Source organism: Sus scrofa, chromosome 15 (genome assembly GCF_054392235.1).
Source record: "Sus scrofa isolate SSC_HxYL_T2T_F1_AM1 chromosome 15, Sscrofa_HxYL_maternal_Yorkshire_Landrace_v2.0, whole genome shotgun sequence".
In the NCBI taxonomy this organism is placed as follows: Eukaryota; Metazoa; Chordata; class Mammalia; order Artiodactyla; family Suidae; genus Sus; species Sus scrofa.
The window spans coordinates 121,845,920-121,862,777 of NC_139397.1; positions in this window are offsets into that span (position 1 = coordinate 121,845,920).

The window sequence follows — 16,858 nt, forward strand, 5'->3', positions numbered from 1 at the left end:
AAGTAATATCTTCCACTCCAATCATTCTCTCATATTTTCTTAATTATATAACCAAGATAATAATCTGTTTACTTGCTATGAGTGTATGTATGTGTGGGTAGAGAGGCATATTTCTCCCTCTGTTAGATCAGAAGCTTCAAGGAAGCGTAACCTAGTTTCTTTTGTTCACTCCTGTATTGTCTGGATTTAGCTCCAGGACTGCCATGGTTTCTTATTAAATATATGTTGACTCTCTGGCTATCTGCATGACTGGATATCCACCACTAAAATGGCAACTTAAAGCCTAGAACCCAAATCTGGTTTTCATAGTCTCTTTCCCTTAACTTCTTGTAAGGAATACCTTGAAATCCTTTATAGGCCTCATGTGTGGAATTGAGTAGGAGAAACAGTAATAGAAAGTAGTAGAATATGTTAGTCAGAATAGTTTATGCTGAGATAACAAACGACACCAACATTTTTAGTGACTTAACACTGAACAGGGACTTAACAAGAAGGTTTATTGCTCATGCCAAGCCTGCTATGGGTCTGGAAAACTCTTCAGGAAGCTGTTTTCTTTCTGTGACGGCTCAGCATTCCAGACTGCTTTGTTTTTAGGACCTCTCCCCATCAACATAGTCACAAAGGAGAAGATAGGCAACTTCTTCAAGTACAGTTCCTAAGTTCTTAAATCCACATCCACTGGCCCAAACAAGTCATGTGACGCTCCCAGAGGAGAGGAGAAAATTGTAAATCTTGGCAAGTCATAGCAATGTCTATGCAGGAGGTAGAGGTCAGGGTGCTGCAAAGAAAAAAAAACAATGAGGAAGCATTGTTTGGCCACATCCATGGCATGTGGAAGCTCCTAGGCCAGGGATGGAACCCACACCACAGCTGTCAATCGAGCCATAGCAGTGACAATGCCAAATCCCTAAACTGCTCAGCTACCAGGGAACTCCCGGAAGCATTTTTTAATGTATGGGTCTAGTGATGGGCTACTCTTTCCATTTCTGGTCAACTTTAGAAATATAATGGTGAAACTGGATCTCTAAAACCAGATCAACATAACAGAAACAAGAAACTCTAGCAGAAATAATTTGAGAGTAGTCATCCCACTCATATTTCTTATACTCTATGGCAAGAAGAATTAAGCTACTACAGTAAAGGAATTATATTCAATATTTTGTAACAACCTATAATGGGAAAGAATAGAAAAAAGAATATATGCAGGCATTCCCTTGTGACACAGTGGGTTAAGGATCTGGCATTGTCATAGCAGTGGCTCAGATTGCTGTTACGAGGTTTTGATCCCTGGCCCAGGAATTTTCGCATGCTGCAGGTTCAGCCAAATATACATATATAATATATATATGTATATGTATAACTGAATCACTTTGCTGTATACTTGAAATCAACACAATTTTGTAAATCAACTGTACTTAAAAAAGAAAACAAAATCAAAAAAGAAAAGAAAAAGAAGAATTAATATAGTAAGATCTTAAGTGCTCTGTCCTTAGGAGATCCAATTAGTTATCCTTTGTGATGGGAAGATTTTTTTCTTTTCTTTTCGTCTTTTTTTTTTTTTTTTTTTTTTTCCCTAGGGCCACACCTCGGCACATGGAGGTTCCCAGGCTAGGGATCCAATTGGAGCTGTAGCCGCTGGCCCACGCCAGAGCCACAGCAACGCAGGAACCCAGCCGCGTTTGTGACCTACACCACAGCTCACGGCAATGCCGGATCCTTAACCCACTGAGCGAGGCCAGGGATCAAACCCGCAACCTAATGGTTCCTAGTTGGATTTTTTACCACTGAGCCATGAGGGGAGCTCCTGTGATGGGAAGGTATTTGAAGCCTCCTGACTTAGAAATCCACTTTGTATCCCTTGGGTTACTGTGCAGTATACCATAGAGTATATTATACACAGCAGAAAACAAACCAAAGGGACTCTTGTCAGACTTTTCAAAACAGTCCCAGACCTTTGTGGCCTCAAATATGAATTACTACAATGTTTGTTATCAGGGCCTCCCTTGATCCAGTGGTTGGTAATTCAGGGTGTAGTTTAACCAGTCTCCAAATTGGTGTGTCATACAGAGGCTGTTACATCTGTTTGAAGACTATATTTACTGTCATCTTGCTTCAGGTGCAATTCGGCTCAATAACTTTGATCTTTCAACTCAAACAATTTTGTAGGCTACTTTCTTCTTAGGGTTCTACTTAAATATGGAAATAAACAAAAAACCTTTGGCTGTGCATGTTAACCTGGAAGCCTTAGGATGTGCTTTAATCCAAATAGATAATATTGGAGTCATGATTTTCAAGAAGAAGCACACATTTTGACATTTCTCATGGCTCAGTACATATTTCTCTGTTCTCTTAGGTTTGCATAATGACAATATCAGAAAAAATTTCACTTGGTGACTTACTTTGAAGATACTTTGTAGTTATAGACCAAAAGAGAACAAAATAATGACAGTGATGGTTACCACTCTTTGGCAATATTAGCATTTGTGGTCATAGGAAGGCCATTTAGTGAATTAATTCAGCCATTCTTTAATAGTGTCATGAGAAGGAGTGATTTCCAGCACTTTGCCCTGGGAACACGTGGTTTAACCAGCAAGATGGATTCCACTGAGCCACCCAATATTTGTCTTATAACAATAAAAGAATGGGTTGAGTACTGTTATTTAGAATATTCTGTTAAACCTCAATATCAACCTGGATATTTCACAGAACCATAAAATTCTGCAGGATGCTTCTCATGCAGGTTCTACCAATTTACTACTTCTTGTTGAACTGTGACTCATTCCTCCCAGTATCCCTGGTACCTAACTCATTGCTCCATATACGTTTATTGCATGAATGGACACATATTTCAATGATATAAAAACTCTTTGATGTGAACAAGTGTTTACTTTGGTAATATTAATGGTATTATGGTCATGTGCAGACCAGTAGAGTGAGGTGGTCTAAAGTTACTTTCCTAGCTTTTTTTCTCAGAAGCCTCCCAACTCTTAAATATATTTATACAAGCAATTGTTTGAGTGGATCTGTCAATGCAAAATAGGCATGAATTCCTGTATTTCTTTTATGGCTGCCTACCCCATGAGAAGAACTGTATTATAGAACAGAGAAAATTCTTGTACTCATGTTGTATGGTGTCATACTTTATAAAGTCTAGTTTTTTATGTGTATGTTTATATATTTATAACTTACCTTATTTTAGAAAGATTATAAAGCCACTGGACAAGATATATGTGTATATTACAGTAATTACTGTAATAAACAGTAAAAATTAAAATAAACTGTTGAGAATCAGAGTAATAGGAAAATAAAGGCAGTTAGGGCTGAAAAGGTAACTCCATCAAAGAAGCTAGGGTACAAAAATATGTCAAGCTCTCTAAAAGGTAAGGTATAAACTAGAACTCAGTGTTCAACCTCTATATGATGAAACTAAGTGCTCATCTGTGGCTCACCTATTCCTGGCATGAAAGCTGGAAAGACATTTGTCACCTAGGTCCTTATAGAGAAGACACTGTGTAGTGTAGCTGATTATACCTTTAACAACATCCTCAAGGATATTTACAGGACTGCTTAGGGCAATGTCCCTCAGTATAGGCTGATGACATTCAAGTCAACGTAAAAGCAATCCTACAGAAGAAGAGTTTGATGAGGGCCAGGGACATAGCTCTCTGCCATCTAGCTTAATTTCAAGATATATTTTCAGAGGGTCAGAGTCATGGGTGGACATCCATAAATTGTTTCTTTCAATTAAGCTTTGAGTAACTATTGGCTGAACTATATATATCTGAGTTCAAGATAATACTGTTATTGACAGGCAGGTGCCCTTAGAGCCACAGACTCCTGAGGTCTCAGAAAATGTCAAAAAGATAGAGGCTAATCAGACACAGAGAGTCCAGGAAACCCACTGGCTGTTGGATATCCTCCAGCATCAAGTAAAAGCTATGACTCAAATATAGCTCTAACTTGTTTACATAAAAGAAAATTCAATATAGTTTCCACTTAAAAACTTTTAAACTTTTTTTATTGTTTAGGGACATGCGTAAGTTCTAAGTATAAGCCTTGAAAATTAGAGAGTAGTAATAAAAAAACTAAAAATGGAAAAACTGCTTTTCAATAAATGGTAACTCCATCTTGTTAACTCTGAGATCAAATTACTTAACTGAAAGATGAGCTCAGCATCTGTAGACTCACAATAGAACCCCAAAGATTCACAAACAATTAAACAATCTCATCTCTAAAGCAATGATCCAGAAGAAAAGTGTGTTCCATTTTCATTAAACCTGGAGCATGTAGAATACTTCCAGAGCAGTGTACATGCATAAGTAATAGAGAAAAGCATGTACCACTGGTGTTCGGATGGCTCCTTAAAGAATTACACAATCATAGCCCGCCCATTGTGTAAATGGTAACTGGGAAGCAGAAGGAACAGACCGACAGGGTTCACAGCAAAGGGAAGAGTGTCGGTGTCATTTACATTGGCCTTGCTGAATCTAAACAAAACTCTTCCTTGGTACTTAGGGTTTTAAAAAATATGTCAGATGGGACCACAGCAGGCTAGTGTGGTGGCATGTTCTGGAGGCATTAATTTATTTTTGCCCCCTGCTAAATAGTGGGAAAAAAGTGGATTTTAGTAATTAATAGGCACTTACCCTTCTTCCGTCATATTGTCAGCTTCAGTTGGTTTCTGTCTTGCCATTAACATGTCTAATGCATATGTCAAGTGGAAGGCTGACATGCTTAGTGGCAAACAGAATATTATGTGAAGGCGGCAATGTGTTAAAACAATTGAGCGAACAAGCACTAAAGTTTGCTGCTCAGGCCATATGTTGCAGTGTTTAATTTCCCGTAGTGGAGAAACATGGTTGTCAAAGAAAAAGATGATGAATACATTTACTTTGGGCAACTTATTACAATGAAGAATGACTTTCCAGAGGAAGAGAACAGAAGAATTAGGCTTGCATGGAGAGCATATGGGAGGCATTCAGACACAGGCAAGGATCACGGGACTGTGGGCTTTCAAATGAAAGACATTTAATCAATGCATGTGGCTGGTGTTGACATATGGAAGTGAGAAATGGGTTTTGATTTGGAAGACAGGAAGAGGGTTAATGGTAGTACAGGTGGTTACAGAATGATTGATCCTTTGAGTAACTAACAGAGAAAGACTATGTAACTCTTTTAGTTGGGCAACAGACCCCAGAGAAAAGTGTAATTTAGAAAAATACAGAACATGAAATGATCCAGGGCAGGTCATCTGGCTACAAGAAGAGATGACAGACAGAATAAGCTGATGATCGAACAGTAGTAAAAGGGATACACTGGGGAAGGAGTGGTCAGCAAAGGCTCTAATGGGGCAAATCAGAAATGACTGAGGCTGGGGATGAGCATTGTCCACCTAGGGGGAAAGGAGGGCTAATAACCTTCCCAGGCTTAAGTTGGTTCAACTTCGATTTGCTCACCTAGAGCTGACTTGGGAACTCAAAAATTCTACTTTGAGAAAACTATGATCTGCTGATATCAAGGTCTTGCTGTGGGGAACTACTGTTTGTAGATTTTCTCCCCTGCAGTAAGGATTTCTAAGTAAGTCTGTATATTCACTTTCTTTTCTTCGTTCCAAAAATGCATCGGAGAGAGCCCTTAAATTACCTTTATCTGAGTTGTATTTAATCCCATCCTTTTAGAGGTGAAAGGTTAGCTCATGAGCTTGGTGAAACAACAGATGATTTGGTATTTAATTGTTGCATTCTCCTCTTGCTTGTTGTTACTTGGTTAGGGAGATGGCCTTGGAAAGATAATGCTTTGGGAAAAATGAATTTGATCACTAATGATTTCAAAGAATATGGAATGACCAGATCTTACTCCAAATACCATGAATAACTATACTCTAGATATATCATGTTTGCAAAGACATTAAATGAACTGTTATGAAGCACTGATTTATATAAAGTGTGATTAGGGTAATGCATTTAACAGTTGAAGGCAGTGCATTGGTCTTTTCTAAACTGAAATCACTTGCTAGATACTCGAAGTGTTGATGAAGGTAACAAAATCTTTCTTTTTAAAAAAACAGCCACTTCTTATGGGTCAAAAAAGTTAGAAGTCTCCCTTCAGACATTTAGAGAATAAAACATGAAAACCAAGACTGTCCGTCAGCAGCTGCTTTCACACTAGTGTAAGAAGGTGAAGAGGGAGGACAACAAGAAACTATTGGAACTGGAGGACAAGTATTTTGAAGACGGATATGTAAGGCAGAGAGTGGTCCGATTCTAAATTTCACCTGTTTACGCTCTTTTGGTTCTTACATTTTTCTGAAAATTAAACCTTAGCCAAGGACAGCCTACAAGTTGCAGATGGTATTGATTAAATTCTGAGTAGGAGTCTAAATGGATCTAACATAAATTACCCTTGAAACCAAAGAGTAAGAATGAGTGATTAGGGAGGGGGCCCAAAATGAAGATAATTAAATTTAAGTAGCAGTTTGTTCTCCTGGTAGACAAGTCCTTATGGTGCTGAACAAACCATGACTCAGTTTCCTCTGTCAGAACATGTGCAAAACACTTTCCTTTCTCATCAAGTCCTGTGAGGCTCAATTACTGCCTGAAATCTACTTGGAAATTTTCACACAAAAGGTGCTATGGATGTGAAATGAAATGTTAGCATCCAATAGCACTCAGGTCTCACTCTCTTTATGCCTTTTCAAGTGTCTGCCACTTCTGCCTTAGCAACTGTGTTGTGTGTCCTGCCACCTGAGTCCCTTGACCAATTCCCTAATGTCTAAAAATTGCAGATAAGGTGACCTTGAACTTGGAGCTGCCATTACACCTCTTAAAAATTACATATATCATATTTTTGTATGAACATGTGTTGTACTCTTGGGAGTTTGATGAGTGGTACAGAAAGTAGCAGGCCGAAACAATAACCAGTAAAGTCATCCAAACCTGTATGAGTTAAAAATTGGCAATTTGAGCTTCATAAAGGACAAGTGGATCATTATCATTGTTAAAGGGGCATGGACCATGGACATATTATTTGAGGAGGGAAAAATAAAAAATTCAGTGGAGGCTGAGGGCAGCTGTTTAACCAGGGACTGTGGTGAATTGGCAAATTCAGATCTGTGTTGTTGTTGTTGTTGTTGTTGTTGTTGTTTTCCCAGAAAGTCTGGAAGCATGGCTTTTTATGTAAACTCTCAAAATTTTAAATGTTGTTGACAATTAAAAATAACATGGTGTGTCAGACGAAGTATGTATGGAGGCCACATGTGACCTCTAGATCACCAGACTGCCACTTCTGATTTGAAAAATGTTCCATGCCATAATCATGTGCTTTTGGATAAGTGCTCAGACCTGCATGTGCTTGCTTACCTTTTAGGGCAAAAGACCTCCTTTTTAGTGACTAGAGCTGAAATTCTCCCCATGTGTAGAACTGTTCTCAATCTGGTTCAGAAACAGTAATTCCTGGAAACCAGCCATGTGCCAAGCAGTTTCAGGCATGTGGAGTGTGAGCCCTATCCTCAAGGTACTCAGAGAAGAAGAGACAAGATTAGACAAATTCACTAATGCCTGCAGCATGAGGAGAGGAACAAGTGCCAAAAGAGCCACACGAACCCAGGACCACGGGCTCCAATGAGAGAGAAAGCAATGCAGTAGGGGATTCTGGGGAAGAGATTTGGGGCAACGTGAGCCCTGAAATAAGCCATGAGGGCAGGTGGGGTTTTGGCCAATGAAGATACTAGAGGAGGGATTTCTGGCAACAGTTGGAGCAAGGGTATGGATGTGGGAGAGGCTGGGGTGGGATTAAGGAAGCATGCAGAGCCAAGTTTGGCTAGATCGTAAGATAAGTGTGGGGTATTTGAGAGACAAAGGCTGAGCATAGTGGTGGGCTCCATATTGTGGAGAGTTTTGGAGGCTCGGGTTGGGTGTGTACACCAGTAGTTCAGGTAAAGAGGGGCAAATGATGGAGCTTGAACTGGATAGACTTATAGCTTCTAAGTTTCTGTTTACCTGAGCCCATCTCTCTCCAGATACTGAAGACTTTCTGTCCACTGGCATGACAGCAGTCAGGTTTTAAGCCAAACTTGCCCAGTTTGGCAGTGTGTTATGAGCCCACTCCCACCAGTGAGTGAGGTCTAAAAAGAGGTTGACTTTCTAAGTGGCATCTGTGATGTCCCTTGGGTATCCATCTTCCCCCAACACAAACTGAGGTGCTCATTCCATGAGATGGCATTTTCTTCCACATTCCTGCTGTGTACCAGGATCCTGATGAGCCTACCTAGAGTTTTAACCAAACTGCCTTGATGTTTGCTGACTTTCTTTTTATGATAGCGTGTGAGAGGAATGCATTGTGCTCAGTCTGATCTCAGCAACTGCTTGGAAACCATCTCTAATCTCTGTGTACAACTCCTCACAAAGCAAGGTTTCACCATCTCATGGGCATACCAAAGACTCAGATATTCCCACCACTGTGGCCTCTTCACCCTTGGAGGCTGCAGTTTGGATAAATGGCTACTCTCTCTGGGGCCATACCCCTTGTAGTCACATCTTCTCTTTCTCCTCTGAGCTTTTCAAATGGAAATTAATTTCAATAAAGTCTAACTAAAAACACAAATTTTCAGTTGCTCTAGTCATGTTTGAAGGTCTCAATAGCCACAGGTTGTTACCCACTACCATATTGGACAGGACAACCAGAGAACGTTTCAGTCATCACAGAAGTTCAGTCAGACAGCCCTGAAAGCACTGTTTTGTTTCACTAACCAAATGGGCTTGGTTCTGAACTATGCTGATGTGATTACAGACAGACACATGCATTTGAAAACAAATATACATGGAGCTTGAAAGAGCTTTACCATCAGCTCTCATCTCTCTGAAATGGAATAGGAGGACAGAAGAAGGGAATGCTGTTCAAGGCACTGGTATGAACCCCCAAGAACAGATATTTGGCTTGAAAAATTAATCATAATGGAATGTAAACTAATAAAAGTAACAAGAGAGAAACAGAAAGGAAAGGAATGTAATGATATGCTGTATAATTCTAGAGCATTAATAAAAAGCCATTACTATAAATCACAGGAAATTATTACAACCCTAGAAAAGTAGAAGCAAGGGCCAGTTTTGGAATAGCATTTCAAATTATACTGTATTATACACAATAAAAGAAAGATACTGTGGGACTTTACAAAGAGGTGCCATTGAGAGAAACCAAAAATGCCTCCAGCCTGTACACATCTTGTTTGCTCATAAAAACCAAGGATATTTAAGTTTGAATTTGATACCAACAGAGATTGAATGTGCTTGCACTTAAGATGATATCGCAATGAAGTGACACTTCTTGATGTGGGTCCAAGAGTCTTTTTATGCTGATTGGAGATCACTCGCCACCCAACCCAGGCCCAGACTCCAGATGGAAGAGACCCTGGAGGAGAGTGTAGATTCCATGAAGCAAAGATCTAGTGGATCCTATTCTCATGCATCCTCAGGGCCTAGTACAGCACCTATGACACAGCAGATTGTAAATAAATCATTGCTGAGTAAATGAAGGAAAGAAGGACAAATGAATGTTTAAAGACTGGGGGCAGCCGCATGTTGATCTGGAAATCTTAACTTTCATGATAAGCTTCCTCAGAGTCAAACAGAGGACTCCATTTTTTTTTCCCTCTGATTTAAAAGTGTAACTTTTGAAACAATTCTATATTTGCACAGTTCTAAATACAGATATACAGTGAGAAATCTTGCTGCTCTTGTACCCCATATTCCCAGTTCCTGTGCCCGCCTCTTTACTAGTAACTGCTATATTTGGTTTATTGTAAAATTTTCCAGTTTATGTGTAGAGTAACAAATATAAATTCAGGTTCTTATTTCTCCTTTTTCCATATCAAAAGCAGCCTACTTTACACATTATTCTGCATTTTGTTCTTTTGAATTTAATTAATTAATTTGTTTATCTTTCTTTTTACAACTGCACCTGCAGCATATGGAAATTCTCAGGCATTGAATCCAAGTTGCATCTGAGGCCTATGCCACAGCTATGGCAACACCAGATTTGAGCTGCATCTGCGACCTGCACCACTGTTCAAGGCCAGCAATAAAATCCACATCCTCACAGAGACTACATTGGGTTCTTAACCTGCTGAGCCACAATGGGAACTCCCTGCATTTTGCTCTTTTTTATTTCATAAGGTCTCAAGGATCTTTCCAGGTTGCTCTATATAGGGTCAGCTCACACTTTTGTTGTTGTTTTATTGTATTCTATTAATAAATCATGGTTTATTTAAGCAATTTCTTAGATTTAACGATTTAGGTTATTTCATTTTTTTTTTTTTGTCTTCCAAACAATACTGTGATGAATATCTTAAACATATGTCCTTTCATTCATTTGCAAGTGCATTTGTAACATAAATTTCCAGAAGTGAAATTGCTGGGGCCAAAAATAGATGCATTTGTAATTTTGATAGATTTTGCTAAATTGCTCTCCATATGGGGTTATACTAACATCAACTCCCACAAGCAATGTTTGAGAGGGCCTGTTTCCTACAGCCTTACCAATAGAGCGTGTTACCAAATTTCTGGATTTTTGCCAACCTGATAGGAGAAAAATGGTGTCTCATTGTAGTTCTAATTTGCATATCTTTTATTATGAGTGAAGGTGAACATATTTCCATATGTTTAAGAGCCATTCATGTTTCATTTTCTGTGAACTATGTTTATATCTTTTGCCTAGATTTTCCCATAAGCTTGTTGGGCTTTTATTTCTTTCTCTATTTGTAGAAACTTTTTATCTGTTGGGGAAATTAGCTCTTTGTTTATATACAAGTCACACATATTTTCCTAGTTTGTGGTTTTTTTCTAGCTTTTGACTGTGTGCTTATGTGTATTTTTCATGTAGAAGCTTTTATTTTTATGTATTCAGATTTATCAATTTTTTTATGGCTTCTGGACTTTGGATCAGTTTAAAAAATCTTTCCATTACATGGATTAAAAATTTTCCAGGTTCTTTTAGTAATTTTATGTTTTTATTTCTAACAATAAAATCTCTGATCCATTTGGAATTTATCATCACATAGAGTGGGAGGTAAAGATCTAACTTTATTTTTTCCAGATGCCTCCCTGCTGTACCAACACCATTTATTATATAGTCCATCTTTTCATTGATGGTTTGAAGTGCCACTTTTAATATATACCATATTCAGGAATGCTCATCATTGGGTGGAGATTAAAGTACATTTTGCTTGACCATCTTATTTGCCCCTTGTGAAATCTGTTGGATTTACCCTAGGGGGCAGGGAAGAAATCCTGGGTCTCCCAGACTTGTCACAGGTCCCCAATATGCTCCAGAAACATTGGGTGAGACAGGCACAGTTTTGCTCTTTTGGCACATGAACCCTAAGGGTTTGCAGGGTCTCTGTAGTCAATGCTTCAGGGCTCCAGGCAGAAATAGAGGATATACCTTCTTAAAGGGATTATAGGTGCAGACATTCCAGACAAGCAGAGAAAGGAAGATGTGTAATCTTTGTGAAAATCTATTCACCTGAGTTTTTGCCTTTCCCTACAAAGGGAAGAAGCTGAAGGAGGTGCACTTTGAGGTCCCTCTAAGCACTGACATGCCACGAATGGTAAGCAGCAATGGTCCAATGAGAGCATTTCAGCTGCATGACAAGAGGGCTGGATTGTATTCCACACTCGGTCACTGGCTCCACTACATAAATCGTGCCCTCCAATGAGGTCAGTTCCAGGGCTCTGTGTGTAAATCTGAGGCTGAGACTGACCACTTGTGAAATGGCTCAAGAATAGGGGCATGAACGGAGAAAGATTTATGATGTAGCAAGAGATTTGCAAGACTATGAGGGAATGAGAGAAGGCAAATATGTTCTCCCTCGCTGTGATTTCTAAGCCTGGAATAATCCATCTACCTGCAAACTTTTGAACCTGTCCTATTGCCCTCCTAGGGCTTATATACTTTGACATTTTCAAATATAGTGTGAGCTCTTCTAATGTGAATGTAAAGACACTTGCTCATTGCAAGGGCAAAATTCAAGATGACATGATCAAAGATGGTAGAAGGACCAAATGTTGGGAGTAGTTATTTACATCATCCTGGATAAAGAGCCCCACGGGTACCATATCAAAAGCTCTGTTTGTGACATTCAAAAAACCCCAGCCAAGTAGCAGCAGGAGGTATTAGATGGGCTGGCAAACATTTGGGGGTTTTTATGTAGATCCTAAAAGCATCACATATTTAAATCATAGATCGGAATAACATATCTAAAAATGGCTGGAAGGCAAACATATTTGAGTTTAAACAACATGCATTAAAAATACGAATAACCATCTTCCTGTATTAATCATATCAAAATGATTTTGTTTTTCTACAGTATGCAGATGTCTCTCGCTAAGCAAAGTAACACATTTCTATTTCAAGGCTATTAACAGTGGAGCAGCTGTACACTACCAGAGAATTTTTAGAAATTATAATGAAATTAAACAGCAGATAAAAAAGAAAAAAAAGGAGATACTGACTTTAGAGCTCTGCTTGGTTGACGGTATTATCATATTAAACATATATTTCAAGTACATGATACATTTCCACAGAGTGATGCTAGATCAGTATATTATAGCTAATTGGAACAGAGCCTTGAGGTTTTTTTTTAAAAAAAATCCCAATGCGAAGAGAGGAAAATTCATTTGAAGGGGCATGACAACCTTTCATTTATACATTATGACTCTATTGAATATGAAAAGTTGTTCTGTAGGTGAAGCTGCAATTGATGCTTAAGAATATGAAGTTTCTAATAGCATCGCTGGTCAAAAGCATTTGCTGAATAACCATTGTGCGTCAAACGTCCTTCAGCATTCAAGCCTGGAAATTAAGCATTTCTATTTTACCTGTTACTTCCAATAAAGGGGATGGAGTGTTTTTTGTTTTCTTTTGCTTTGTTTTTGAGAGAGAGAATTTTGAGTGTAGTTGTTCTTCCTATGTTCTCAAGTGACTACTAACCACTGAGTTCTTAAACATTTGCCCCATTTTCAGTTGTGCTTATTTTGCTCACTTCTGAATAAACTCTCAGAGGAATAAAAAATCCAGCTATGCTGACATATAACATGACTAGGGGAAAACGTCTCAGAGGATAAGTTTTATGAAAGGAAAATTATACTCTGACTTAAAACTGTATAATAATCGGGTATATGCTAGCAAAATAAAAATAAAAACCACACCACTACACTATGTATATAAAGCCAACTCATATATATATACATATATTTTTTTTGTCTTTTTGCTATTTCTTGGGCCGCTCCCTCGGCATATGGAGGTTCCCAGGCTAGGGGTCCAATCGGAGCTGTAGCCACTGGCCTATGCCAGAGCCACAGCAACGCAGGACCCGAGCCGCGTCTGCAACCTACACCACAGCTCATGGCAACGCCAGATCATTAACCCACTGAGCAAGGGCAGGGACCGAACCCGCGACCTCATGGTTCCTAGTCGGATTCGTTAACCACTGCGCCACGACGGGAACTCCCAACTCATATATTAGATACCAACTGAAAAAATGCCAACCAACAGCCTCTTCCTCTGGCAGGAGAAAAGAATGCATCTATATATTCGATGTTAGCTTGTCCCCATTCCTAGGCTATTCAAAGTAAAAGCTACATGCATAACTAATATTCTGGTACTCTACATCCTTTATTTAGGAGGTGTTGGTGTTGAGGAAGGGCCAGTAGGAAATAATATAGAGCTGCCATTTCAACCTGGGTCCTTGGAGGAAATAAAAACAGGACAATGCATTTCAATGGATTTCAGACTTGCAAAAATATTCTAATTTTCCCAGACAGGGCTTTTCTTATTTAAATAAAAACGCTCAGGTTCCTGTCTTCTTTTCCTGCCTGACTCCAAGAAAACTTCTAAGGGAGCAAAGCAAGAGAAGGCTCCAATTATCTCCAGCACTCTCAGGGAGGCTTTCTAAGGGCAAAGTACAATTTGTTCTACAGCAAAGCACATCCAACACATGGTCTGCAAGAGAACTTTGATGATGTGCTTTGGATTCTTTTCGACTCTCAGAAATATTCTTCCTTTTTTCCCGCAGAGTCAACACACAATATTAAACAGCCTGTCTGCGGTATCTAATTAACAAACTGACTGCAGAAGATCACTTACAACATAAAATATTAAATCATCCTAAAAACTAATATTCTCCACACCTCATAAATTAAAATAAGCAAGAGACTGAAATGAAATAAAACCCTGATGCATATCATTCCAGGCCTTTGCCCCCCAAAGAGGCTCTACTTCTTGAAGCCATTTAACCATTTCAAAGAAACACACACACACCTACATATACATGCACACCAAACAATTTCAAAATGCTTTCTGCCCCCATTCTCTACTTCACTGTAGAAACTCCAACTTGAGACCTCAGTCTGTACTTCTCTTGATCTTAATGCTTCACAAATCATTTTAAGTTCAGATATGGAACTCATCAGTTATGTGTCTTTTCATTATAATTGCAATGGAGTCTTAGAGCTCAGTTCTGTTCCCATTGGCTCAGTGGTCATCATTTATCTGCTTTGTATATTTAGGGCATTATTTAACAGAAGCAGCAATCTGTTTGAAGAATGCATGGGCTGTTTGATATTAACACAGAGAATGATTAATCAAAGAGCCCTTGGTCCTAAAGCATCAAGAGAGAGCTGAGGTCATTAGCAGGGCAAAACTGGGAAGCAAGCTTTGACTAGGAAAATGAGATGGGCCAATATTTTGAGGATTTTAAAAAATAAATAAGGAGGTTATGGCCATTCATTTGCAGAGCTTTCACTTTAAAAGATCACTGTGTTAGGAGATCTGAAGAAATATTATTCCTAACACTGGAAATCATTTCCTCTACAGTAAAATATGAAACCATTCGCATCTAGGTAATAGCTGAACCCACCAGCATCTGGAACAATAGTTGTTTCTAATACTGGACTATTCGGATAATTTTGTGATTTAACTGAGAAATATCAACAGATGCTGAACTAGGCATTGGATATGAGAGAGAGCTGGACTAATTAAAACTGTTACCCAGTTGAGACTTCTTTGGCGCTCCAAGGTAAGGGTTCCTTTGCCAAAGAGACAGAGGTTTAATGTAATTAGCTAGACATTATTCCAAATTAGTTCAATTTTCTACATTGTTTTGGCAGTCAAGTCCATGAAGCATTTACCCCATCATATATCAGGGAAAGTGGGACCGAACACCCCCAAGAATAAGAAAAGCAATTATTATCTCAAATTTAGACTTTCCCCAAAGCACTTCCTGAAATAAGGTATAGTTAGTTTTCTACTGCTTCTGCGGCAAATTACCAACTTAGTTATTTAAAACAACAAAAATTTATTATCTTAAGCGTTTCACAGTCAGAAGTCCTATATGGATTTCCCCAGGCTATGACCAAGTTGTCATCAGGGTACATGCCTTTATGGAGGCTTTAAGGAGAATCCATTTCCTTGCCTTTTCTAAGTTCTAGAGGCTGCCTAAATTCCTGGGCTCATGATCCCCTTCTTGAATCTTTAAAGCTAGCAAGATCAGGCCATGCCCTTCTCACAGTGTCATCTCTCTGGTTATTTCTTCCAATTCCCTCTTACACTTTTAAGGACCCTGTGATTAAACTGAGGCCACCTGGATAACCCAGCTTACCCTATAGTGTGATCAGCTGATTAGCAATTTTAGTTGCCTTTGCCTTGTAATCTAAAATATTCACAGATTCTGAAGATCAAAGTGTAGACAGTTTGAGGGGGATCCTTACTCTGCCTATTACACAACAGTTTGGGATTTGGGTGTAAATATTTGGAAGGTGATCCCAGGAAGCACTATGAGGGGTAGAGAAGTAAGATGGGAAAACAGAAAAGCAAACAAAGGGAGAGTTCATGAGCAAGTTTCTACTGTGGGCAACTGAGGCTCAATCTACTAAGGACTCTTAAGAGAGTAGGCAGAACAAACCTCAGAATTATATCACTGAATGGTGAGAAAGCTGGGGTATATATTCACCTACTTCCATTGTTTATTGTTGAGAGTTATTCCAGGAGAATTATTCTCTCCTTGTGTATATCTTTCTCCATGGAGTTAGAAAAGATAGCTTCACGTGGATCTAATTTACATGGTTCTCACCGTCCTCAAGCCTAGAAGATACAAATGTTTAAGCTCTTTGGATATTCTTGGATCATGTGGCTAGCTTTGAACCAATCAGTGAAGTCCAAGGGGGATAAGATGCTTCAATTGGTCAAGGCTCAGTTCTGCTAGAATCACAGGGGATGGAGGAGGGGAAGCACTGCAATGGAAAGGGGGGACTTGGGCAGGGAGAAAAAAGCAGTCAAGACAGTTTTGGGAAGAATGAAGAGAATCTATAGGATTCAGGGAGGCCAAGATCGAAGAACAGGTGTAAGGGCTTCCAGAGGTCCCAGCTCATCCCTGTACATCTACAGAGATGAGGAACATAGCTGCCAAGAAAGAAATCAAAAAGACCAGACCACTCTCCAGGGCTTGAGAGTTCCTGGAGTCGGAAAGCCAGGTTGTAGACTTCTTTGATGTGCTATTTTAGGCCTAGATCCTCAGAGTTTACAGGGAGAAGCTGCCCCAGCAGGTGGTGGTAGAGAAGGGAAAGACTTGAGAAAGAGCAAGAAAATAAATGAATCATGGAAAAGGGAAAGGAGAAACATAAACAAGTAAAAGATACATTAGAAAATGAATAGATAAAGGAAATGAAGAGAATAAGCCATGGAAATCTAGGGCAAATGGGGTGCCAGGAAGTATTTTCAAAAAGGAATAAGGCATGGAATTAGGAGGGCAGATGAAATGACCACATCATTTAGGAGTGAGATAACTGGGGACTTATTTGCTAGGCTT